General features: G+C 54.9%; 2 long non-coding RNA genes across 2 annotated transcripts; both read right to left on the bottom strand.

The window, feature by feature from the left end:
- Positions 1-3727: 3727 nt before the first annotated feature.
- LOC111558068 lies at positions 3728-14477 on the bottom strand. Its single transcript, XR_002738613.2, has 2 exons — positions 14222-14477; positions 3728-5353 (listed from the first exon to the last, which is right to left on the bottom strand). It is a non-coding gene; the product is annotated as an uncharacterized LOC111558068 (long non-coding RNA).
- An 8428-nt stretch (positions 14478-22905) lies between these two features.
- LOC109494874 lies at positions 22906-25797 on the bottom strand. Its single transcript, XR_002149991.3, has 3 exons — positions 25679-25797; positions 25493-25576; positions 22906-24466 (listed from the first exon to the last, which is right to left on the bottom strand). It is a non-coding gene; the product is annotated as an uncharacterized LOC109494874 (long non-coding RNA).
- Between the last annotated feature and the right edge of the window lie 56 nt (positions 25798-25853).

Here is a 25853-nt window from a genome sequence, read left to right on the forward strand (position 1 = left end):
TCAGACGCCCCATCGGAACAGGCTACTCCCACACTGATTGCTAGGCTGATGTGCTGCCCCAGGGAGACGAGGGACCTTCTGATTTTCCAAGAGATGCCAGAAACCCGGGTTGTCACGGGAAGTCTTCCAATCTTTAGAAATTGGCGACAAATTCAGATTTCTGAAAGGCGCGACGCGGGCCAAGAATAAGCATCGCAGATTCAGTATGTCAACGGGGTGTCTGCCTCGAGGCTCGGAGAGGAGCGTCTTTTGGACTTGGGCTGCAACTAGGCCCAGACCTTCGTCCCTGTTCGTTTTCTTCTCTTCTCACCCTCCCCGGATGCCTCTCCCTACCGCGATCGGTTTCCAGGTGCCATAGGAGGAGCACCAGGCTGGGGGTCGGGCATGGACTGAATGTTCGAGTCCCTCCCCCACCCCACCCCCGCCCCGCCCACCCACTGGTTGAGGCCTTCGCCTCCAGGTGTGGTTGTATTTGGAGATGGAACCTCTAAGGTGATGAAGGTTACACGAAGTCCTAGGGGTGGGGCCCCGACCTACAGGATTAGCGTCGCTCGCTCTCGCTGTGCACACACAGGGGCAGGGCGGTGAGGGGACTCAGAGAGCAGACACCTTCTGTAAGCCAGGAAGAGAGCTCTCGCCGGGAACAACCATCCCGGACCCTGATCTTGGACTTCCAGTCTGAAGCCACCAAGCCTGTTGTATTTGGTTGTGGCGGCCCGAGCTGACCAATGCAGGGCTCACACGCTTGATTTCAGTGGCTCGTGTCCTGGGGACCAATGTTTCCAATCCACTGAATGGGGATCATCCCGACCTCTCCGGCTTTCTGATGGGATCTGCTTCCTCAAACGTAGGTAGCAGGTCTGACTATCAGTCTATATACTCAGGTGTCCAAAGAAGGCAACCTTAGCTTTCCAAAACAATTATGCCTCCATTCTTTTGGGTGGCAGAAATACTCTCTGGGGGTTGGCTTCACCCCCCATCCCGCGGTCACACTCAGGGTTCAGCCGGGCAGCCAGGAGCTGCTCGGGGTGTTTCTAGTAGGGAGGGTTTGTTTGTTTGTTTGTTTGTTTGTTCGTTTTTCAGGAAATTGTGCAATTCTTGAAAGGTGGTCGGGAGGAGGGTGGAAGCAGGGGTTGGGAAGGCTGCTGGGGACTTTCCGGAAATCTGGGAAGCTCACGGGTGGCCGGGGAAGCCGTTGCCGGCGACCTCAGCCGCAGATGGCCCCAGTGCGTGCGCTTTTCTGGAGGAAACCTGGACAGCGTGGGAAGCCAGTCCCCGCTGGCTCCCGACTGGGAAATTCTCTCCTCCCCTCGCTCCTCTTACTCAGTGGCTCGTAATGCCTCTCAAAGTTTTTCTCTATACCTGAGTCCTGAAGCTTTAAGGCAACTCTTTGAGCAGCGGGCACAGGTTCGGCACCAGGCCCCGATTTGCGCTCCAGGCTCCTGGTCAGGCCAGAAAGCCCGAACCAGGAGCACAGCTACTTCTGGGTCCAGTCTTGGCTGGGAGGAAGCCAGCGCCGCCCCCCTCCTTCTCTCCCTCCTTCCTTTACCTTCTCTGTCCTCTCTGTCTGTACGTCAACATTTGTAGCAGAAGCCGTCCCAGACTCTGGGATCAGCCAGACCTGGATTTGAATCCTGGCTCTGCCTTTGGACCTCCCTAGTCTGAACTTGCCTCTTCGCCTACGTTGGGTCACAGACCGCGGTTAAAGGGAGATGCCAGGATGGATGGAATGGTGCCACTTTTCACCGGCACCTTTCAGGGTCGGGTCCCCTCGTGTGTTCAGATTGTGAAGGGACGCTGTAGAAATGCAGAAACATGGCGAAGACAGAGGAGGCAACCGCTGTCCCTTTAAGGAATAGCTTCACCCATGGTGGCCTCTTGGCTTGAGTGAGGCCAGAAGGCTGATGGGCAGGAACCTGGGACAATCCGCTGGCCCGGTTGGATCTCAAGCGCTTCCCGGGGGCAAGAAGTACTCTTATGTAATAAGCCACACAAATCCCGCAGCCTGAGAATGGGCTCTACCTCGTCCGGTATGGGTCCCCGGCTCCTGGGGTGAGATGCCTTCTCTGGCGCTGAGCTTAAGCTCATTGTTATTGGAGGCTCAGGCTGGTGTCTGCACGATAACCCCAGAGCTCGAACACTCGGGCGAGAGGCCGATGGGAAAATCCCCAACACGTGCCTGTTGTCAGATGATGGCTAAACCGCCCCCGTCGCCACCGGGCCTTGTCACAGAGAAATGGTGTTTGTCAGACAGGAATTGTAACCCTAAGGTTATCACCCAGGGCCAGGGGATGGATGGGGAGCGTTTGCACTATCACCTAGGATCGCTTCTCCTGGAGGCATGGAGATCCGCAGGGGCAGGACTCAGAGACAGAGCTCGCCAGCTCCAGCAGAGGCAAGACGTCAGTCCTGGGGAAACCAAAGCTCTGCCACAATTCCTTCGCAGAGAGGGTGATGGATTGAGACATATAATTAATATACGTCTATATATTTATATATAAAAAACCCTTACAAATCACATCCCTTGAGCCAGGTCTTTAAATAATGGAAGGTGGTAGATTATTGCTTTATTAGGCCCTTCCAAAAGCTTATAAAAATTATCTTTTGCCGCTGGGAAGACATTTTATCAGAATTTATGGCAACTCAGAGCGTCTTCAGATATCAGATTCAGAAACGAAGAAGCTTTCTACGGCTCTTTCTGCTGCAGACAGACCCTGGTCTCTGCTCTCCTTGTAAATTAAAATCTCGAACATTATCTACTTTATGAAATAAGACAGTTGGCTCTCCTATCTTGGGTCTGCTCTTTAATTAATATAGACTTGAGTAGGCAAAGCCATAAATGCATATGAGTGGCTCTGGAGTACGGGTGTGGGGTGGCGCCGGGAGGCACACGGAGTCCGGAGAGAAGAAAACTCCAAACACACCCCTCCCGGGGGCAAGGCTCTGACGGGGGCGGGGGGCACGCATCCCACTTCTGGCTTGGAGAGATTTTCTTCGGCACGTTCCCTGGCCAAGGCTGGGGGTCCCCATTATTCACCAGCCAGGCTTCTCTGGGGGGGGGTGGTCTGTATCTCCCACATATTTCTTGTTTTAAGTTTATTTATTTATTTTGAAGGGGGGAGGGGAAGGACAGAGAATCCCAAGCGGGCTCCGTGCTGTCAGTTTTTGAGCCCAGTGCGGGGCTCGAACCCATGAACCACGAGATCGTGACCTGAGCCCAAGTCAGATGCTTAACCAACTGCGCCACCTGGGCACCCCTCCCACGTATTTCTTTGTAGGGCAATTCAGGCTCTGCCTACCGGGAGTCTGCAGCTTGGCAGGCCAGTGTATTCAGAGCCCAGTGCTGAGCCACAGACCTTTGAAACTGGTCCACCATGAGGTGAGTGTAGAAATCCAGGGGCGCCTGGGTGGCTCAGCGGGTTAAGCGTCCGACTTCGGCTCAGGTCATGATCTCACAGTTCGTGGGTTCAAGCCCCGTGCCGGGCTCCGCGGTCATGATGCGGAGCCTGCTTGGGGTTCTCTTTCTCTCCCTCTCTCTGCCCGCCCCCCACTTTGTCTCTCTCTCAAAATAAATAAACTTAAAAAAAAAAAAAGAAAAGAAATCCCGAGGAGCACTTAACTTCCAGAGCAATGTGACACTGCCACAGTATCCTGGTGACTCAGTCAGTGGAATTGTCTCCTCCAGCAGGATTCGGACAAGTTGTCACGTTCTTTTATTTTCTTAGCAGTCTTTTTTTTTTTTTTTTAATCTGAGTTTGCCAACGTGCGTCGCAAATTCATTTCTTTAGCCTCTGGATTCTTTTCTGTATCGTCTTATTTAGATTTTTTTGTTGTTGTTGTTCCCAGAGTATCTTCCAAGTGATGGTCTGTTTACTGGGTTCTTTTCTAGAGTATTCCAGCGGGCCTACTTTCTGGGTTGGGCAACTTCTCTAGTCGTGCCTTTCGGAAGTCCACCAGAGGTCGGAGAAACAAAGCCGGTCTCTAGCCACAGATAATTGGAGAATTAAGGGGTCCTGGCTGGCCTGGGCGGGGACCCAGGGAGTGTCAGTGAGACCCCGGCAGGGGCCAGCAGACTGTGGTGACTGGTGCTGGGCAGGAGGCCTTTATTCTCCAGGGTCCAGGACCAACTTAAATCTAGCAGAGAATGCATCCAGTGGGGCTGCCGTCCCTCGCCCCATATCTGCACCCCCTTTCTCTGGGCCCTTCCCTCTTGCCCTGAGCATACAGACACTCCATCCTGTCCCAGATGCAACTTCACGGCTCGACCGTCTCTGCTCCGGCTCCCCGTAAAAATGAGCGAGAGACAGAGAAAAACTGCTCTGGCGAATAATAATCACAGTCTCTCCTAATCGTAGCTTGCTGTCGTGGCCGAGACACCGACAGCTCGCCAAGTATTCCCGCGTTCCCCCACATTCCCCAGCCTCTTTGCCGGCGGTCCTCGCCATGTCCTAATTCTGACCAACGGGCTAGGTGCGGAGGTGACGAGTGTCATTTCAGGTTCGAAGCATTTAAAGGCTGGTGTGGGCTCTCCAGACCTTAAACCCCTGTCGCGGTGACTTGGGAAGCCAGGAGTTGAGAGAGTGAAGCCAAAAGGTGGAACCAGAGAACTCGGTATGAGAGAGAAATAATTATGTGTTAAGCCACTGAAAGTTCTGGGTTTGTTACTACAACACGGCTTAACCTCATCTGACTGATACAGCTTCACAGCTTCTAAAGCAGTTTTTCAAACCACTGATGAACCTGATCTTTCTAAGAGCCGCAGGAGAGAGGTCCTATAAAGACAATTGATCCCAGTGGGTATCTGAGACTCAGAGAGAGGAAACGGTTTGCCTGATTACCCAGTTTCTAAGTGGCAGATATGGGAATCCACACTCTGTCCCAACCCAAGAGCTCTGACTTTGGAACTTCTTTCCAGGGGTGTTTCTATTTTCAAGCAAGGGGCCTGCAGAAAAGACAACCCCCAAGAATGAATGTGGACGTGTGGAATTAACCCTGGGCTCAGCCAACGAGAGAAAATGCCCAGGGGTAGACTTTCCAGCCAGGCTACAGGAAGGTGGAGGTGATTTAGGAGGTCTGTATGACCTGGAGATAATGCTCCCTCCTGAGTCCCATCGGGAAGATCATCCATCTGGTCCCCATTTGTCGAACAATCCCTGGTACTCGGGTCACGGCAGCAGGAACTCAGACATCGCTGGAGAGCTGAGGTGGGGGTCGCTGCGCCGTCAGGCAAGCCTCTTGGAGGATTCACAGGCAAACTCCATCTGACCTTGGCCAGCACTGCCTGCCTGGCGTCCGGTCCCACCTCCTTCCCCAAAAAGGGTGTCGGGCAGCCTTCCAGGATGGGTTTTTATTCCTTTTAATAGAGAAATAGGAAATGAGCCTTAAGAGAAGGTGAGGAGTTATTGCTACATTTAATGGCTCTAAAAATATCTCACCCGGGTTGGCTGTGAGTTCACTCCTAGGGGCTGCTCCGATGTTCCAGGGAGAAGTAGCCAGAGCCCAGGCGGAGCTCCGGAAACCAAAACGGCCAACCCAGCTGAGATCTCCGAAAAGGGAGGGCTTGTCCCGGGCCAGCTCAGTAAGAGCAGGGTCCAGTCGCAGGTGCTGGTCCCGGGACAGGACGTGTGTAACCTGTTCCGGAAGAGTCTACCTAGGTCCCAGTCTCCTGTCGCGGCCCGAGTTCACCGTGAGACCCTGGGCGCGTCTCTCCCACCTCCGCTCTAGACCCCAGTATCCCTGTCTGTAAGCAGGGGTTGTGTCCTTTGTAAGGTCCCCTCCGTAGCAGACGCCGCTGGTGGCCTTCCCAACGCTGCGGCAGCACAGATATGGTTCAGGATCCCTCCCTCCCGTGCCCAGGTCCGGGACAAAACTTTGGCCTCAGGGGTGGCTCACAAAAAGGCCTTTATCACCTGCCCTGGAAAGGCAGACACAGCCAAGCGAGAGGCAGAGAGCTCCGTGGTGACAACACCGGAGAAGTCTGTATGCAAACACCAGGGCAGTTCTGTCATGCAAAGGCCAAGGCCCTGCTTGGGGAGACCTGGGGGGTTCTGAAATGTGCAATGGGGACATCTAGATGGATGTCCTCGGGCACATGGATGCCTGGGGCCTTTGGAGCTTGCAGGGGCAGCGTGCCCTGCCCGTAAGAGCAGGTGCTTCCTCCGCCCTGGCTGCGGGGGGGGGGGGGGGGGGGGGACAGGGGGCTGGAGCAGCCTCCCCTTCACTAGGCAACAAAGGCTTCTACTGGGAGCCCGGCTGCCAGGCTGAGACGTAGGGCAAAGGCCCACATTGCCGCGGAGGCTGAGGTGGAAGGCGGTGGGACCGGGGGTGGCTCTGCAGCCGAAGAAAAGTAATAATGAGTGGCGCGGTCCCCGGCTCAGTGTGGGCGGAGCTCCGGGGGAGGGGGTGGGGCTCAGGGGTTCTTGTTCAAGGGGGCTGGCGTGTAGGACCAGAGACACAAGAATCTCTTGACGGAGGGCACTTCCTTGGGGCCTGGGAATTCCACACCCCAGCAAGGACCCCGGGGAACGGGCCAAAGTGGCTACTCAGATGGTTATTAGAGAAAACCAGGCAGGACTCCGAGCAACGTGCAAGCACCCGAGGTGCCCTGGCAGGTGGCAGAAGGAAGCATGAAGGCCGAGGGAAGGAGGCGATGATGACACGGGCCCATGGAGGCCGAAGACCCACCTGGGGATTCCGCTCCAGGAGGGCGTCCGACGGGCACCCCCCCACCCCCCGCCCCCCAAGGCCATCAGGAACGCACTGCGGAGCGTGAAGCAGCCTGCTTAAAACCTCGGCGACCCCTCTCCCCTGCAGACCTGTCAGCACAGGGATCGTAAATGTCCAAGGACTGCGCTGCATGCTGAAATCCTTCTCCACCTTGGCCCTGAGGCCACGCCTCCCTCGGGCGGCTCCCGGCCAATGAATGAGCGTGGCAGGGACACCAAGGCGGGCTGCGTCCAGGGGATCTGCGGGGACCTTGGCCCTAGGACTCCCCTACAGCCTTGTTGATCCTTCCTTAGCCCCTGCAGGCACTCCAGAGCGTTTCCACCCAACCTTGATCCCGGTCTTTATTGCCAGACTCGCCCGGCTGTCTCTCCACCTTCTCTCCAAGGCAGTTCCCTGATAACACCCTTGTACATTTGCTTCTGGGAATAACACACAGAGGGAGGAAGCCACCCCAAGGAAGACGGAGCCGATGGGGGTTCTCAGAAATGACACTGAGCTGTTGAAGCCACCGGCCCTGCTGTCCCTCCTGTGAGATTCCCACTGCAACGTGATGCCAAGTCCTTTGTGAGCCAATGACGTCACTGCCCTGTTCATAAGCCCGCCTGTTATGGACGCAGCGGCCCGCTGTGATTTCCTGAGACTCTGAGGCTCAGGCTGTGTATCGCTAGGTCTCGAACCCAGGTCTTTTGGCTTCTACATCGTGGCTATTTTCCCTGAAACACAAGATTCTAGACACAGTGATTTTTTTTTTTTCCAAGCCAACAATCTTTCTTCAGCAAACGATGCACGATTCTATAAACAAATAGCCACTCACTAATAGGTCCAGTGAGTCACTGAGGGCTGCTAAAATTTGGTATTTATAAACGAAAATTAGCACGTTAGAAGGCTCTTGAAGACTTGATTCAGCATTTGGCAAAGACGTCGGGCGGCCATGCAGCACTTGGCCGCATCGCAAAACGCTACCACATGTTCCCACAGGCCGAGATGTCCTACGCGAGAGGTCCGGGCATCATCGGGGCTGCCTCGGGCTGGTCCTGGTTTGCAGTTGTCGCTATTCTTATGTTTTAATTACGAATCGCTGTTGGTTTAGTTCCCTCGTCATCAGGGCAGCTTGTGGCGGGTTGTCGGTTAACCCCACAGCATGTAGGGATGCGTATTTGCACCAGCGGAGTGTGGGGCCTATCATTTTCCAATAACTACTAGACTCTGAAACATGTAGGTGTTGCAGTTTGGTTATGAATCACCCCCATGCCCTTATTTCTGTACAGAGGCTCTCTCGAGGGCTCCCACGGGGCTCTTCCGTGCTCTCACCGCCTTCTCTTTCCTTCCTGCCCTGGGATAGGATGAGATTCGTGGTCTGGGGGCTTTGGTGTGGCCTAAGGGGGCTGCGGATGAAACTGTTGGGGAGCCACTGTTCTGGAAGATTCTAGAACTGAGGCACGGGGGTGCGGAGGAAGGGGAAAGGGAGGAGGGGACAGAGGCAGGAGCAAGGCTCTTGACTTCCACTCCCACGTCAGTTAGAGACGCTGCATGGTGGCTTGCCATCTGTGTTCTAGTCCCGCGGGGGGCTGGGTAGGGCAGGATGGGGTGAGGGGCTGACAGTGAGTGGTGAGCAGAGACCATTTACCAGTAGTGTCTGCTGGGAGGTGACCCTGACCTGATCCTATATCACTGCTGTGGTTCCATGGAGCCAGGGCTTTCTGGTGGCCATAGTTCACAGAACAGACAGGACAGTGGAGGGCCAGGTTTGGAGTTAGGACGGGCACTGGGGCAGCTTAGAACTCCAAGGTAGAAAGAACGAGTCCAGGTACTATTACCAAAAGGATGAGGACCATAATAGGCAGGCTTTACTGAGATGTTCTAGACACTCGATGTATTCACTTATGTAAGCCTGGCAACAATCCTATGAGGTAGGAACCATCATCACGTCCGTTTTGCAGATGAGTAAACTGAGGCATGGGTAAACTAAATAACTTGCCCCAAATCATATAGTTAATAGGTGCCGGAGCCAATAGCCTGTCTTGGGATGGCCGTGCGCCCCACAAGAGAAGGTCACTGCCAGCAAGGGTCCTCGGTACCAAAATGTCTCCCGAAGGTTCCGGTAACCCCTTGCCCCCCACCTCCTTCTTGAGGTCTGGAGTCATGAAAATGCTTCTCTCACTAGTCCCAGTATCTCACTACCGCCCGTGGTTTCCCCACATCCTGCTCACGGCTTTGCGTTTCTTTATTTAAAACCTCCTCTGGGGGCGCCTGGGTGGCTTGGTTGGGCTTCCGACTTCGGCTCAGGTCATGATCTCACGGTCTGTGAGTTCGAGCCCCGCGTCGGGCTCTGTGCTGACAGCTCAGAGCCTGGAGCCTGCTTCGGATTCTGTGTCTCCTTATCTCTCTGACCCTCCCCCATTCATGCTCTGTCTCTCTCTGTCTCAAAAATAAATAAAAACATAAAAAAAAAATCTTCAAATTAGCTTAATTCAAATGTGCCATCCGTTACAGGGCTATGAGCCTGTTTCATAGAATTCTACACGCCATCGATGATGAACCACACCCTCAGTTCCTGTTTCATTAAGACAGAGAAAAACTGGAGCCATGCTATGGACCGTAAGGCCAATGTGAGAGTGTGAAAATGCGTGTCTTAGAACCATCCTACATCTTATTCCCACTTCGTGGATGGAGGGGTAGCAAAACAGAGGAGAGAAATAACTCGCTTGAGTAACCCAGCCAGTTGATGGCTGAACCAAGGGTCAGACCGGACAGTTCTGTTCTAGATCCTGCGCCCTAACTGACCCCATGCTGCTCTGGATGTGTGGAGCAGGGTTCCAGAAAACTCTACGGGGGGCTTGCAGCTGAGGCCGAAGGCCTGTGGGAGCCAGGCCCAGGGGTGCTGGGCAGTGCAGGTGGGGAGCAGAATGGGCAGCTCCCCGCCCTGAGCGGAGAAGTCAAACGCCGTCCTGGACGGTGGGGAGGCCTGAGATGATGCCCCAGCCTCCCCCAAAGAGGCCTTGGTCCCCCCAACCCGTGCCTTCCAAGTTCAACATGGCATCCGTCGACAAATATAGCCTAGGAGAAACCTAAGTAAATGAGTGGCTGCTCGAAGCCGCAGGACAGCTAACCATAATGGGGGTTTTTGGTTTTTCTCCTTGAGACACAAACAGCACATTCCTTAGCTGAAATAGCCGGGTGGAGAAACAGGGCATCATTGGACGGGAACACCCGGCCAGGACGAGCCAAACAAGACAGAAATAGGTCCAAGCTACCACATGAAGGGAGCTCATCAGCGCTTGGCCGACGGTGCCCGGCCCGGCCCTGCCCTGCCCGGGGCGGCTGTGTCACCTGGGGAGGCTCCGGCTTCGTCCCCCGGGAGAAGGCAACCGTGTGCGTGCCCGGGGTCTCGGCTGGGGACAGCTGGGGCAGCAGCCCCCCCCCCCCCCCCGCACACGGGCGCACCGGACCCGGTGGCTCCGCCCCCGCCGTGCCCACGCAAACACGCGCTCACAGCCCACCAACACACGCGGCGTCCCCTCACCCATACACCCGGACGCGTGGCATCGACCTTCACGTCCAGAAGTACAGACGCGCGCTCGCGCGGCGAGGCACGCACGTTTGGGCTGTGCGCGCACCCAACGCCGAGGCCCACGCGGGCCGCGATGTCACGCACACGCCTACGTGAGCACCCAAGGATAGGTTCAGGGGGCTCTGGGGCGAAGTCCAGAATCTGTCTTGTTCCACACCCCGCAACCCCAGCTCCCAGCCAGCCTAACCCCACCCTTCGTTCTCCCGGAGTGAGTAAATAGACTGGTTCCAAGCTGTCCTTGTAGACTGGGCCTCATCGTGTCCACCGCCCGTCGCTACCGTGTTTGCTGTGAACCTCCGGGTCCCTTGGAGTCTCTGAGCTCTGTGGGGCCGGGGACCCCGGCAGCCCCGTGCGTCTCTTCACACCCCCTAGGGTGCCTGTGCTCGGTGTGCAAATAAAGGAGAGAAGCGAAGAACAGGGACTGGCATTCCCATTTAACAGCCAGGAAGACTGAGGTCCAGAGAAGGGCAGCACTTAGCTGGCTACCCTCAGCAGAGCCGGGCCGACTCGGCCTGTGGCCTCTGTGGCTCTGTACCCCAGTCCTGCCCCCATCTGCGGGACCCCTTGATGCCCTCCTCCCCCTCCTCCTCCCCCTCAGGCCTGGGCAGTGCGCCCGGGGCAAAGGCAGGTAGGCAGCAGGGTGTCCTGGGAGCCCCTGGGCTTCCCATCCGGGCTCTGCCCTGTCCCAGCCCCCGGAGAGGGCTGGCGGCTCCAGGACAAAAGCCTAGTTCCAGCGGGACCCCCACCCACCGAAGGGCGGGCGGCCAGCTCTTGCTTGTGTCTGTTCCCCTGCTCCTCTCCAGAAGCTCCCCCGACCTAGGCACGGACCACAGTTTCCTGGCCCCGAGATGCAGGCTAGAGGGGAAGAGAAACAGAAGGAGACAGCAGGGGTCAGTGTTTGTTCAGTGGAGGCCGCGCAGGGGGAGCGGGGGAGGACCAGTGTCTCCCAGGCGGGGCACCCAGCAGACAAGCCGACACAGGGTGTCAGATCCGCACGCCAAGCCCCTGGGCGCGGCTCGGAGCGGGGAAGCCCAGCTCTGCGTCCCTCTGGGATCCCACACTGGCGTGGCGGGAAGGACCTTTAGACTGTCCCGGCTTGGGGACGTTCCGGCTTCTGTTTTGGAAGAGCAGAACCCTTTCTTCAGATGATGATGATTTTTTTTGTTTTGTTTTCAGTTCTCAGTGAAGGTGTAACTTACATGCAGTAATTTCACCCCCAGAGCACGCAAGTCTGCTAGTTTAAAAAGCACGGTGGCCTCACGGCTACCACGATCAATCGGGGTTAGGAGGGGTCCACCGGCCCCGCTTAGGTCCCCCGCGGCCCTCTGTGGTCGACAGCTGCCCTCCCCCCTCGCCACCACTGGTTCAACCGTCTTCCAGAATGACGTATAGAGGGGATCCTGCCTCGTAACAGCCGTTGCATTTAACGACGTATGTAACCATGCGCTAGGATTATGCCCACGGTGCTGTGCGTGTCCGTCGTTCATTCCTTTTTATTGCTGAGTAGTATTCCACTGTATGGAGGAACCGCGGTTTATTTACCTATTCTCCACCTAGCGGCAGCTAGGCTGTGTCTGCTTTCTGGCTATTACACACCAGGCTTCAGTGAACAATTGTGTCCGGATTTTATGTGAACGTAGTTTTTTTCCCCCTCGTTGGTAAATACCTATGGTGGGGATTGCTGGGTCACATGGTAAATCTATATTTAACTTTCTGAGAAACTGCCAAGGTTTCCCAAAGTGTCTGTAGCATTTCGGCCTTCCTGCCAGCAAGGAGGGAGAATTCCAGGTGCCCTGAATCTTCACCAGCAATCGGTGTTGTAACTTCTCGCCGTGATTCTAGCAGGTGTCTATCAGGTGATGTCTTGCTTAGAAACCCCAATCTACAGACCAGGAAAGTAGAGTTGCCCTGGGTGTGGGCAGGAACCGAGTGGGGGCCCGGGGCTCTGTGCGCTGACCCCGCCTCATGCACAGAGGGGGCTCCTGAGTATCTCTTTGGAGCCAAGGCCACAGCCAGAGAGAGAAGACGGGTTGCCCGAGGTGACACAGGGCAACAAGAGGGAACGGGGCTAGGGCCAGACCTTTGAGCCAGTGACTTGTCCTTGGGAGCATTGTGTCACTCCTGGAGGGGAGGGACACTCAAGCCAGCTCCGGGGGCGTCCTGGCTGGCCGGACCAGAGACTGAGTTGGGCACTGAGATGCTGGCCGTTCCAGGGCTGATACCACTTGGGGGTATCTGATAAGTCCACACGGTGTGGGAGACGCAGCCGTGGACAGGAGGCCTTGCTTCCTCCCGCGTGGACCTCTCTACAGGGCTGCTTGAGTGGCCTTACAACGTGGTGGCTGTCTTCGCCAGAGTAGCAGGGTAATGTCCTCTGCCCTAGCCTTAGATGTCACAGACCCTCACGTCCACTGGATTGATTCTATTGGTCACACCTGACCACACTGTCACAGTGCAGGGGAGGCCGGCTACATACGAGTGGGCATCGAAAGATGTGAAGCACACTGGGGGCCATCTACCTATCGAGACCAACAAGCTACGTGATTAGAGATAACGGCAAGTGATTTGAGTAACCCAGAAAATAATAGGAGCAGGAAAGGTACATGTCTTAGTTCCAGCGTCCCCCAAAGCAGAGCCTGAGACAAGGATTTGGTGCAGGTGGGTTATCCAGGAGCTGACTGCAGGAAGCAGTGAGGGAGCAAGACAAAAGAGACAGGGAAATGAGAAAAGCAAATACAGGTGTTTTAGGGAATCGGTTACCTCTGTGGACCCCTGGGCCCAGCACCCCTCGAGACCCTCTGAGGTGCTGAGCAAGACACATCTCAGAACTGTCCCGCTGAAGGCCACGAGTTTGTGGCATCTATCTACCAGTTTCCATCCGTCCCTCATTGAACGGGCCATCAACTCCCCTGCATTGCAACCTCCAGCCCACACCCCCCTCCCCCACCATAATATACAGAGGTTAGACACGCTGCCGAGGCTTTTTGGAAAACGCCAGGAACAGAGAAGCCGGGTGGCGAGTCAGCTCCAGAGCCGTTCATCGCCCACAGTGCTGGTCAAACTCCACTCAGGCAGCCTGAATGCATGTGGCTCAGACCACTTCCCGAGGCGGTGCCATCCAAGCTGGAGCGCTTGAATCCGAATTACCCAGCAGAGGATGTGGGAACAGCAAGGGAAGGGTGAACTGGCTGCAGAGGCCCTCGGGGCCGTGTGGCGGGAAGAGAGGAGATGGAACGTGGTCAGAGACCTAGGTTAGGGCCAGATCACATAGGGCCCAGCAGGCCGCAGCGAGGAGAGGGGTTCTGCCAGGGAAATAACTTACTGTGTGACCTCAGGCAAATCGCTGCACCCCTCTGAGCCTGGTTTCCTTACACCGGACAACACAGATACAATTCTAAGCATGGTCCACTATGAAACTCATGTTAGGCACGTTGTGTATTTCATCTCTGATGGTTTAGGACTCTGCCTCTCTCCTGACACCCCCGCCCCCCGCCATCTCTCTGTCCCCAGGTCCTTAAAACTCCAGCTGCAAACAGAGTGCAAAAGTCCTTGAGTCCTCCTGGTCAGGCCACAGTGACCGAGCCCCCTGCTGGGTGGTGGGACCAGAGCCTTCACGGGTCAGTCCCCAGTGCCCTTGGCAGTGTGGCCAGCCCACGCCCCTCAGCTGCCCGCACCCCAGCTGGATCAGGCCGCTTCATGCCTCGGCCCCGAGCATCGCCCCTCCTGTGCCAGCACACTTCTCTCCTGCTGTTCCACCTGCCGGAATGCCCTTCCCCGCTTTGCTCTGCTTGCTTCCCTCCCCTTCCTCACACTTCAAGAGGCACCTCCCTTCCACCTGAAAGTTTCCCAATTCCCCTGTCGTCCCCGCTCTCCTTCCCCGTGTGTCAAACCTAAAACGGTAGGCTGGGTTCTCAGTTTACCTACCTGTCTCCCCACGGGGTCCATCCTTTACCAGGACACGTGTGATTTGGGGTTATGCCTGATGTTGTTATTCGTCCTTCCTTTCTCCCTGTCCCTGGCTGACACAATGTTACATACTTACTTGTGTCTTTGTCTGTTTCCCCAACTACAGCTTTCTGGGAGGAAAGGGGGCTCTTCTACCCCCTTTCTTATCCCCATTGCCTAACAAGCACCTGGCACAAAACAGATGCCTAATAAATACCTGTGGAATAGTTGAAGGACTGACCTTCCCATCCCTGAGCCTGTACGATGTCATAATACCAAAAGCCAGCATCTACCAAATAGTTACTATGCCCTGACCACAGTGACAGCGTCCTCTCTAATCCTTGCAATAGCTTGATTTACTCCAGAATGTGTACCATTATTTTCTCTGCATATATACATGTAGATTTATTATATGCATTAATACACACATAGGAATATATGAAGTCGAATATATTAATTAAACTAAATTAAATATAATTAAAGTCTAATATTAAACTAATAATGAATATATTAATGTCTAATATTATCTATATTAAAATATAAATAAATATATGTATATTTATTTATTATCTATATTATATCTATATCTATATTTATAATATATATATTTATAATATATTTATAATATCTATATTTATAATATTATCTATATTAAAATATAAATAAATATCTGTATACATTTCATACATTACAGAACCTAGAATACATATATAATAATCATATAATATGTAGGTACCCACACATTCACGTAGCAGATACTTGTATAGCGCTTAAGATGTGCCAGCCCCTTGCCTCAGAACTTTACAAGTATTAATTCATTAATTCTCAAAACAGCCCTTGGAGTAGGTTGAAGGGTAGCCCCAGAAAGTTACGTCCAGGTCCCAACTTCCGGAATCTGTGAATGTGACCCTATTTGGTAAAAGAGTCTCCGCAAAGGTAATGAAGCCAAAAAAAACTTAAGGTGAGACCGTCCTGGATTATCCGGGTGGGCCCTAAGTCCAATGACAAGTGTCCTTACAGGGGGCAGAGAGGAGGGGGGGGGCATAAGAAGACCAACGCGGAGGCTGGTGTGGCCCAGCCACAAGCCAATGAACTCTGGGGCCACCCGGAGGTGAACAGGCAAGGAAGGGTCCTCCCCGCAATGCCTTCAGGGGCAGCGTCACCCTGCCAGCACTTTGATTTCAAACTTCTGGCCTCCAGAACTGTGGGAGCATAAATTTCTGTTGTTTTAAACCCCCCAGATCGTGATAATTTGCCACAACAGCCCTAGAAAGCTAATACAGCTCTGTTGAGTGTTATTATTGTCCCCATTGTACAGATAAGGAAAATGAGGCACAGAAAGATCGAGTAACTTGTCCAAGGCCACACAGCTAGTGAAAGGTGGAGGCCAGATTCAAATCCAGGGTCTGTGCCCTTAACCATGATGCTCAGCAGGGAGAGGTTACGTGACTTTGGCCACCGGCCCTCAGCCGGTAAATGACAGATTCAGGATTCGAACCCAGGACGCTCGGCAGAGGGCATCACCTTCCCCTGAGGCTGTAGCACCATTAGCTTCCCAGTCCCTCCCTACAGGGCCCTCTTTCACGGGGGGGGGGGGGGGGGAGTGTCAGAGGAGCAGGTCCGTGTCTGGGACTTTCCCAGTCGGACCACCCGCCTGGCCAGCTGGGCCCCAGGTTGTTCCACGAAAGACCACGATTACACGTTGCCACCCGGCACCTTCCCGCTTTATCTTCCCACAATTAGGCAAAGGCTGGTGGTGACAAATGGCCCCCACGCCCATGGCATCACGGTTCCCAGGGACTCTGCTCTCGTCCACAGGCCGCTGAAGCTCATTCATCCTTTTCGGGCTGCCCGGGTTGGAGTGGATAAATCAAGCTAGCTTGTGAGCCAATTACAAGGTCATCACTCAGCGGAGAGAGAGGATTGCCTGGGGTTTCTGAACTTCATATTTTATTAGAGCGGCTGGCCGGGCAGGGAGGGCCACTGACCTCAGGAGAAGCATGGCTTCCAATCCATCAACACAGCACACATGCCCGGACAAGGGGTCGCCTCTCCTCGTTCTCTATAGGGCTTGGCGTTCAGCCCTCAGTGCGAGTCCATGGACGCAGGGGCAGGAGGGTCCAGACTCCCTCCACCCTCTCCCAAAGCTGCCCCGTGGCCCCCTTGCTTTCTTATCTCTGAGAATACAGCTGAGCATCGCCCCATGCCAGGGCGGGGGTGGCTCCCGCCTCTCCTAGCTGTTGGGAGGGTGGCATTTACAGTTCAAACCCCGACTCCGTCGCTCACGAGGGTGTTGTGACTGTGCGCAGGTGACTTACCCGTTGTTCGCTTGAGTTTCCTCATCTGTGACATGGGTCACGAGGATTCAATGAGATAATACTTGCAGAGCGCTCGACTTCACACGTGGTTCCTGTTTTCAGAAAATTTCTGGGCAACTCAGAGAAACGGGAGGTGCCAAACAATGGATCTGGGCAAAGTGGGGCCTCAACCGCTCCCCGAAGAAAGGCACTGGGGCCACCCAGTCTCCTTTGGGGAGGTCAAGGCTGCCTTCAGCTGGGGTGGGCACGCTGGCCGTCGCGGCTTTGCCCTCCCTTCCAGCCCTTTGATCTCCTGGGTGCCAGGAGGGGAATGGGTAGCCCCCTGGCTATCATTCCACCCCTGTACAAAAATAATAATCACATTTCTCGAGTGTGAAGCACTTACCTTGCTAGGTAAGTCAGGATTGGGTCCTGCTTCGGAAGATGAAGAACTTCACTGATGATGGCTTGAACCGGTGGTTCTCAAGGTGCACCTTGTACCCAGGCCAGCACCATAGCATCACCTGGGAACACGTTAGAAACAAAACTGTGAGGCCCCATCCCAGACCCATCAAATCAGAACCTCCAGGCACTGCAGCCTAGCTATCTATGTGTGTAACCAGCCTTCTAGGCAATTCTAGAGGAAGCTAGACTTTGAGAACCACTGACTTAAACCAACATAGAGGTTAAGTGTCTATCCCTTAGAATAAATCCAGAAATAGATGGTCCAGAGCCAGCGTGACATCTCCATCCTTTCGTTCCACCATCTTCAATACGTGGACCCGTTCCCGAGATCACTTCATACGCCAAGGTGGTTGCTAGAGCTCCAGCCATCATGTTTGCATCCCAGGCAAGAAGGAGAATGAAGCAAGGAGGAAAGAGCGGCAGGTTTGTCTTTATGGAAGCAGATGAACTCCACCGCCACGGCCAACAACTTCCACTTATATCTCCTGGGTCAGCCCTCGCTGCAAGAGAGGTCAGGAAACATGATCTTTTATCTGGGCATTTTGCTGGCCAACTAAAGAATTCTGGGCCTGTAGGTAACCAGGAAGGGAAAGACGGACATTGAGTGGGTATCTAGCCAACTCTCCCACACGAACCTCCTCTAATCCTCCCATCGATCCTCAGAGGGAAATGTGATTATTTCCCCCACCTTACAAGTGAGGGGAATGACCTTCAAAGAGATCAAGGTCAAGTAGCTAGAAGGAGCTAATTAGCCTTGGCTGAATGACTTCATTCTCTTGCCCCATATCCCTAGGCTTGCTCTCCACCTACAGGGGCACTTGGGGGGGGGGGAGGTGGGGTGTGCACAGGGGCTTAGGTGACTTTTTCCCCTTCTCTAGACCCCAACAACGATGTACCCCCCTCTCAGAGCTAGACGTTTCCAGGCCTGAGTGGGGTGGAGGATGGAAAGACGAGAGGGGAGGGGTCAGGCCCTCTCCAGAGCCCAGGAAGCCACGTCGCTTTCCAGAGGTAAATAGTAAAACTTAATTAGCAGGTCACACATGCCAGGCAAATAATCCTCAGGCTTTCAGCGGCATCTGTCTCCGTGTGCTCAGAGGGACTATCGCGAGCTCCCTTCCGCCTGGATACTGATGCTCACGCCTGCCTGCACGGTGGGGCTCGCTCAGCTGGTGAGGGCCAGGCTGGGTCCATGGGGTGCTTTCTAGTGAATCCCTCTGACCCCGGGCCCTTTGAGGAGCCCAAAGTGTGGCCTCAAACAACATCGCAGTCAGAGCGCTAACGGCCAGAGACTCGTCCCTCAACTCATACGGAGTCACTGAAGTACTTCCAGAAAATGGAACTGACGGGGAGGGGGGGCAAGAAAGCAGGTTCAGAAACAAAAGGAACAAGTCAGAGCCTCAGTTTAGGTGGTGGTGGGGGGCCCTCAGTTTTGGGGGGGAGCCCAAAAGAGGCGAGTTGTGGGTTTGGGCACAGGCACGGCCCCCTACTCTCCTCTGAAAGTTCCCTCCTTCCCTCTTGGCCTCTCGCCAGTTGCGGGCTTTGCTGTTGGCTCCCTGGAGTTAAGCACCACCCTGTCTTTTGGGTTGAGAATCACCCCCTTGCCACCTTGTCGGGGGAGTACGTCCAGTGAGTGCCCGGGCATGCACTGTGGAGGGAGTTCGGGGTCCTTTCTTCTGGGTAAGAAGGCTTGAGTCTCTTTTCTGGAAGGAGGCAAAGGAAGAGACACAGATACCCGAGATGGGAGAGGTATAGGAACCTGGTGACACAAATACACGACCACAGGTCAAATTTCCCTCTGTCCCTTACCAACCGTGAGCCTACACAAAACTTGGTGTATCTGGGCCTCAGTTTCCACCTCTGTAAAAAACGGGGATGCCCCAGTTATGTGTCTTACCTGTCCTCAGCTTTGAGTCCCCACTTTTTTTATGTTTACTTATTTATATTTTGCGAGAAAGAGAGAGAGAGAGAGAGAGAGAGAGAGAGAGAGAGAATCCCAAGCAGGCTCCGTGCCATCAGCGTAGAGCCCGATGCAAAGCTCGATCCCACAAAATCAAGGGTCAGACGCTTAATCGACGGAGCCACTCAGGCACCCCCGATTACCCACTTTTAAGCAGAGCCTGTGTATTGCATTTTTTTTTTTAATTTTCTGTATATTACGATGTTTTGACATCTTAACAAACTCTTTCTGGCTGGGAGAGTCTGCCTCTCCCTGGGCCAGCCAGTTCTTAGAGGTAGCAAAGGGCCCAGATGGAGCGTGCCTTTGATATGCAAACTACCAATCGGAGCCTTTCCTCCTCTTTCTGCCTGGGCACCCAGGAGGCAATGTTTCTCTGCCTTCATCATCCCAGGGCCAGGTGCCCGGCAGCTAGAGACCGCCCCTACAGCCCAAAGCCGGAAATTATTCAAACTAGCCCTTCTAGGCTGTTCTCCCCGCCCTGCTTTGCCTCTGCCTCTGGGAACCCCGCGCAGCCCCCTAAGGTCTCCTGCCTCCTGTCCACCCCGGGGGTCTTTCCCTTGTGGTCCTGCACGGTGTTCCGTGCCTCCCCTCTCTAGGACCTGTGGGTCTCATAACCGTTGTTATTATTACTTATTACTGAGCCTCTCCTGCCCCTCCTCTTGTGGCTACATCCAACTGGGCGGCTCACAAAGGGTACACAAGAGCCTGCCCAGAAAGTGGGGGTGGGGGGGGTCTCCCAGCTGCACCCTCCCTGGCCCTGAGGCCAAAGCAGCGGGGACGTGAGGGCTCAGAGGGGACGTGACCGGGACAGCAGAACCCGGGATGGGGGCTTCCTGCTTCTCCGGTCAACTGTGGTCCTAGAAGGCCATCATCAGGGACTGAAGGCGGGTGGGGCTGGGGTACGTCGTGGGGCCCAGAGTCGCTTCCCTGCAGGTGGCATCCCCCCTCCTTCCTACCCATGCTGGACAAAGAAACCTGGGGTGGGGGGCGGGCCCAATCTCAAGCGCAGCCAATCAGCTCAGCAGCCCCCACTGGTCAGAAGACGCTTCTCTGCGGTCCACCCTAAGCCAGGCTCCGGTCGCCAGTCCTGTGCGGCCAGCCCGCCCAGCCTCCAGTGAGGCCACCGTCCAGCTGCACCCAAGGGATTCTCTTACTCCAGCTCGCCTTTCCTGGGGCCCCACTCACTTCGGGCGACAGCCAAGCTTCTAAAACGGGCCCCAAGATTCCTGACACCCCCCCCCAACCTTTATTCGATCGAACGCTACTCTGGGGGTTGTCATGTCAGGATTTGGCAGGTGGGATTAAAGTCCCAAAGCAGCTGCACTTAAAATACAGAGCTTGTCTAAGTGAGGCCGACCTGACCACCGGAGCCCTTTACAAAGCAGAGTTTTGTCCCACCGGTGGCCAAAGGGGAAGTCAGAGAGACACGGGGGCCTTGGAGAAAGCGAGCATCCTTGCTGTGAACTGCCCACGGAGAGGAGCACGTCTCGAAGCTCCAAGCGGCAACCATCCCACCCCCCCCAGGCTCTGCCTTCCTTCACAGACGCAGATTAAGCCTTCATTTCCAAACCCGACATCTCTTCAACCTTCAGGAGGGCCCGAGTAAAAGGCCCCTTGGGCCGTGAATTTTCCCCGGGGTCCACCTCAGGGCAGAAGTATCCCTCCGGGGCCACATCTGACCTTGCCGGCCCCCTCCCATGCCCTGTACCCAATGTTATAGCCACCTTCGGCAAATGCACATTCTCAGGACACAGTGCACGCATTCCGGAACTCCCGGGCCTTTGCACATGCTGTTCTTTCTGCCTGGAACGTCCTCTTCTTACCGTGCCCCCTGAGTCCAAACGCGTCAGCATCCTTACCCCCTCTTCACGGCAGCCTTCCCGAAGGACCGGAAGTCACCCCCCCCCCCGGGGCTCCGTCAAATTTTGCACCTGTTTCGACTCTAGGACGACCTGTCTGTCTACCGCCTGCAGGAAGTTCCTCAAGTGCAAGCGGCCTTGTTTCGTCCCTCTTTCTGGGCTGGACCTGATGTTTGGCACCATCAGTAGCTGCGTGAGTGAAGGACCCTTGCCCCACGTGACCAGCTCCCCCCGCCCCCAAGATGCATACTCGGTTCCGGGGCCTGGGTCAGGATTGGACAATGGAGCATCCCACACCCCTCGTGTTTTGGCTGTGGATCGGATTCTAATAGGCCTCCCCTTGTCTGGCCTAATGGGGAAGAAAAACAGCTTCCATCGATCTGCAGGGAAGGATGTGGCAGGGGAGAGCCCACGTGGGTTGGAGAACCCACGGTCCACTGTTGGGAGACGGGCCTTGTGGTTGGCCCACTGCTCCTCCCACGCCGCCAGGCCTGAGGTCCACGGGCCCCGGTGACGTCCTCGGCCAAATCCTCTGGGCATCGGGACCAGACAGGAACAGCCAGTCAATAAGCATCTAACTCGGGGGAAGCTGGGCCCGCAGGGGGGGCCTGGCCGGTGAGGCCCCGGCTGTGCTGAGGAGGAAGGCCTCAAAGTGAGAAGCGGTCTGGGGGTTGCTGAAGCTGGCCACCGTCTGCTTTGGCAAGAGAAGCTGCCGTGGATCCCCCCTGACGGCACCACGACCCCTTGGAGTTGACTCCTGCACGGCCCGGGGTCTCGGGGACCGGTCCCCGGCCTGTAGACGTAGCATGGAAAACTCGAGGGTCTGACCGCCCGAGCTTTGCCAACTATTGATGGACAGACTAGGGCAAATCATTTACTCTCTCTGGGCCTCAGCTGACGCGGCAGTAAATGAGGAGTTCGTGGTGATAACGCGCGCGGAGGATGAAACGAAACAACGCACGAGGAGGTCCGGCGCCCGCCGGGCGTATGGAAAATTGCCGAATAAGTATCGGCGATGGTGGTGGTTGGTGGTGACCGTGAGGGTAGGGATGATTCTTCTGTCCGCTGCCTCTACATTCAGGCCCATCCCAGCCCGGCCCTAGCGATACGTTCAGAAGGGAGTTCCCTAACACCCGAGAAGAGGGACTTACGAGGGTTCCGAGAGGCAGAAGGTGGGGTGAGGGGTGGCAGAGGGAACTTCCCGCTCCCCTAATGTGTTGCCTGTATTTCCCAGACGTCTCGCACTGAGGAGGGCCCTGTGACTGGGGCCGGTCAACAAGCAGAAGCCATGCATGCGACTTCTGGGCTAGAGCGTTCGAAAGCCATTCTCAACCTTCTACGTGTCCCTTCTGTGGTCACGGAGCCACGTGGTGAGACCGTGGAGGCTGTCGGCCTCACCGAGTCGGTGCAAGGGGCCCCCCGAGGGCCCCTTCATCTGCACGGGACTCTTCGTGGGTGACGAATGGGCTTCTGTGGGGTTCGGGCAAGGTTACTTTGCGGCATAACCTAGGCCGTCCTGGTCAGCACGGGATGGCTGAGCTATTGGATGGTGTGTTATTCAACCTCGAGGCTTTGGTTAGCCCTGGCTTGGAGTTTAAAACAGCATTTCAATAACCTCGGCCTCCTCCCGCTCCCCCATCAGCCAGGGGAGGAGGGAGACAGGGGCCCATGGCTTTCGAACCCAGGAGATGAGGAGGCTATTTCTTTTCTTTTCTTTTCTTTTTTTTAACGTTTATTTATTTTTGAGACAGAGAGAGACAGAGCATGAACGGGGGAGGGGCAGAGAGAGAGGGAGACACAGAATCGGAAGCAGGTTCCAGGCTCCGAGCCATCAGCCCAGAGCCCGACGCGGGGCTCGAACTCATGGACGGTGAGATCGTGACCTGAGCCGAAGTCGGACGCTTAACTGACTGAGCCACCCAGGCGCCCCGAGGAGGCTATTTCTTTAAAGAAATTTGTTGTCAATGTTTCTCTGTTTTTGAGAGAGACAGAGTGTGAGCAGGGGAGGGGCAGAGAGAGACACACACACACAAAATCCAAAGCAGGCTCCAGGCTCGGAACTGTCAGGACAGAGCCCGACGCGGGGCTCGAACTCACAGACTGTGAGATCGTGACCTGAGCCGACATCAGACGCTTAACCAACTGAGCCACCCGGGCGCCCCGGGAGGCTATTTCTAAGTATAGTGACGCATTGAAAGAACGCTTTCATAGGCAGGCTCTGTTAAAGAGGAGGCAAAGCCATCTGTCTTAGATGGGAGCTTGTCTACCGCCAGGTTCCCAGGGCAGATGCCAGCATGGCAGGACCAGGATGCCACAGAAGGAAGGGGTAGAGGGGAAAAGGGACGAAAAGCAGAGGGAGCAAAAGCAGCCTGACCCCCATCCCAGGAGGCTTGTGGATTTCCCTTCCCAGGGCAGGGAGAGCAGCGAGGGCTTTATGCCATCTCCGGCGTTGGGTGAGTTTCATAAGCAGCTTGTGGGGAAGGCTGTGATGCCTCTACTCTCCCCCTTCACCCAGTTTTGAGGGCGTAATTGAGAACTTACACCGGGGGGGGGGGGCATGCTGTCTTCTAAAGAGCATGACCTACCTTTAGAGTCCAAGCAGAAGAGAAGAAGGAAATGCAAACCCCAGCCAGCACTCTGCTACAGCAAGTCCCCTTACTGGGGAGCACTCAGGACCTGGTCCTGGCCAGGGCCCTGCCCGAGGTGGCCCAGGAGGGCAGCTCTCCATCACGGCCACCAGCCAAGCGCGGCTCGTTCGCTTCAGAACCTTAACAACAAACACACAAACCCTTCGAAAGCCATGGGCCCCTGTCTCCCTCCTCCCCTGGCTGATGGGGGAGCGGGAGGAGGCCGAGGTTATTGAAATGCTATTTTAAACTCCAAGTCAGTGTTAACCAAAACCTTGAGGCTGATTAAACACGACCTTTGGGCTACGGGGCTCCAGCTCAAAAGGCAAACAGCTTCCGCCCTCTCAACAGCTCCAGGCTTGTTTACTGGTTTGAAAGCCCTTAAGGGGCCCGCCAACCAGAGGGGTGAGCAGGGGAAACTTTAATATCTAAAGGGAGAGATCAAAAGCAGTTGACATTTCTGGCAGAGAGCAAGCACGTATGTATCTTTATATGTATAATGTTATAGCTGAGCAGAAGGAAAAAGGCATTTCTTCTCTGGGTTAAATCAAATCAGGCCACATGTTCTTGATCTTGACTGTGTTGTCTTGTAATCTAACCAAATTTAACTGACACTGAGCATTTCTGTTCTGAACAGTTAACATGGAAATTTGGCCCAAATAACTTTATATACATTCTGAACATGAACTTGGTTCAATCAGCAGAGATGAGGGGAAGGGGCCCTCCCCACTCCCCTCCAGGGAGCCAAGCAGAGGGGTGGCTGGCGGTAAGCCCCTCCACGTCTCCACGTCTGATCCTGGGGCCCTGGGGTTCTTTCCAGCCATCCCAAAGAAGGGAGATGATCTTGACTTGGCAAAGGCATCTAACGGGCCGTGAGGTCTAGGAAGGTGTCTCTGGGGCTGATCCACATTGAGGTTCCTGGTAACTCTGGTGAGGGCAGCTTTAGCGGGGTGTTGGGTGGGAAGCAGGGTGGTCTCGAACAACGGAAATGACGTCCCTCCTCAAAGCTAGCGCAGCACCTGGCACAGAGCAGGTGCTCAGTCAGCGTGTGTGGAATAGATTCTGAATAAGCGAGTACGTGATTGACTCAAGCGGCCGGTTACTCAACAGCCATTTCCTCTCCCTCTTCCTTGCTAACCGGTGAGAGGAGACGGATGAAATTGCGCTGCCTTCTGCCCCCTCCCCTCCCCCCATTTACCATGACAGGTGGCTAGTTGTCACCCGAAGTCCTCCCTTTCATCCCACACTGCGGAAGTGTCCCCGAGAAGGGCCTGCCTTTGCTTTCCATCTGGATGTGGCTACATCCCTACTTCTCACCAGTGGGATATTGTTCCCTGTGGGCCAAGATTCCAAAGAAGTGAGTTCTCTGTGCTCTCCCTCCGGATGGCTATGGTGGACAGAGAGGGGGCCCTCGGGGATAACAGAGCTCCAAGACGGAAGGAGCCTGGGTCCTATCACCATGTAGATAGAGGACACCACCCTGTGACCAGAAACACCAGCATTGGAGTGTGGAGGGGTCTGCAGGTAAATTTCTACTGTGTTAAGCACTAATATTTGGGGGATTATTTGTTATAGACCTGATGCTACCCTGACAAGTACACTTACTTTTTTTCAAATTTTATTTATTAATTTTTTGAATGTTTATTTTTGAGAGAGAGAGAGAGAGAGAGAGAGAGAGGGAGAGCGAGCATGAGCGGGGGAGGGGCCGAGAGAGAGGGAGACACAGAATCTGAAGCAGTCTCGAGGCTCCAAGCCGTCAGCACAGAGCTCAATGCGGGGCTCGAACCCACGAATTGCAAAGAAAAAATTTTTTATTAGTTTTCTTTATTTTCGAGAGGCAGAGAGAGACAGAGCGTGTGGGGGGGAGGGGCAGAGAGCGAGGGAGACAGGGAATCGGAAGCAGGCTCCAGGTTCTGAGCCGTCAGCACAGAGCCCGACGCGGGGCTCGAACTCACGAACTGTGAGATCATGACCTGGCTGAAGTCGGACGCTCAACCGACTGAGCCACCCAGGCGCCCCTCCATTCACTTTTCTAAGTTACTCACCTAAATGACTTGTGAGCACGTTGCTTAAACTCTCTGTACCTCAGTTTCTCTTCTGAAGTTGGAGACATCTGCCGTACCAAACTCCTAAAACGGTTGAGAGAAAGAAGTATGTTACGTGATCAGCAGGGTTGCCCGTTACATAGGAAGTGTTTATTGTCGGTCAACTAATCTCACTACTGTTATTACCACTTTCCAGTTGGCAGCGGGTCAGATGACCCCCGTAAAGTCTCTTGTAGCCTCGAGATGCCATGATTCTCTAGGTGAGTCAGAATGTGCTGTGTCTCCAGCGGAGGAAACCCTACCTGTGGAAGAGGGATAGATAAAGAATGAGGCTTGAACTTCCTTCCTGCTGTATTCTCTG

Source organism: Felis catus, chromosome E2 (genome assembly GCF_018350175.1).
Source record: "Felis catus isolate Fca126 chromosome E2, F.catus_Fca126_mat1.0, whole genome shotgun sequence".
Classification (NCBI taxonomy): domain Eukaryota; kingdom Metazoa; phylum Chordata; class Mammalia; order Carnivora; family Felidae; genus Felis; species Felis catus.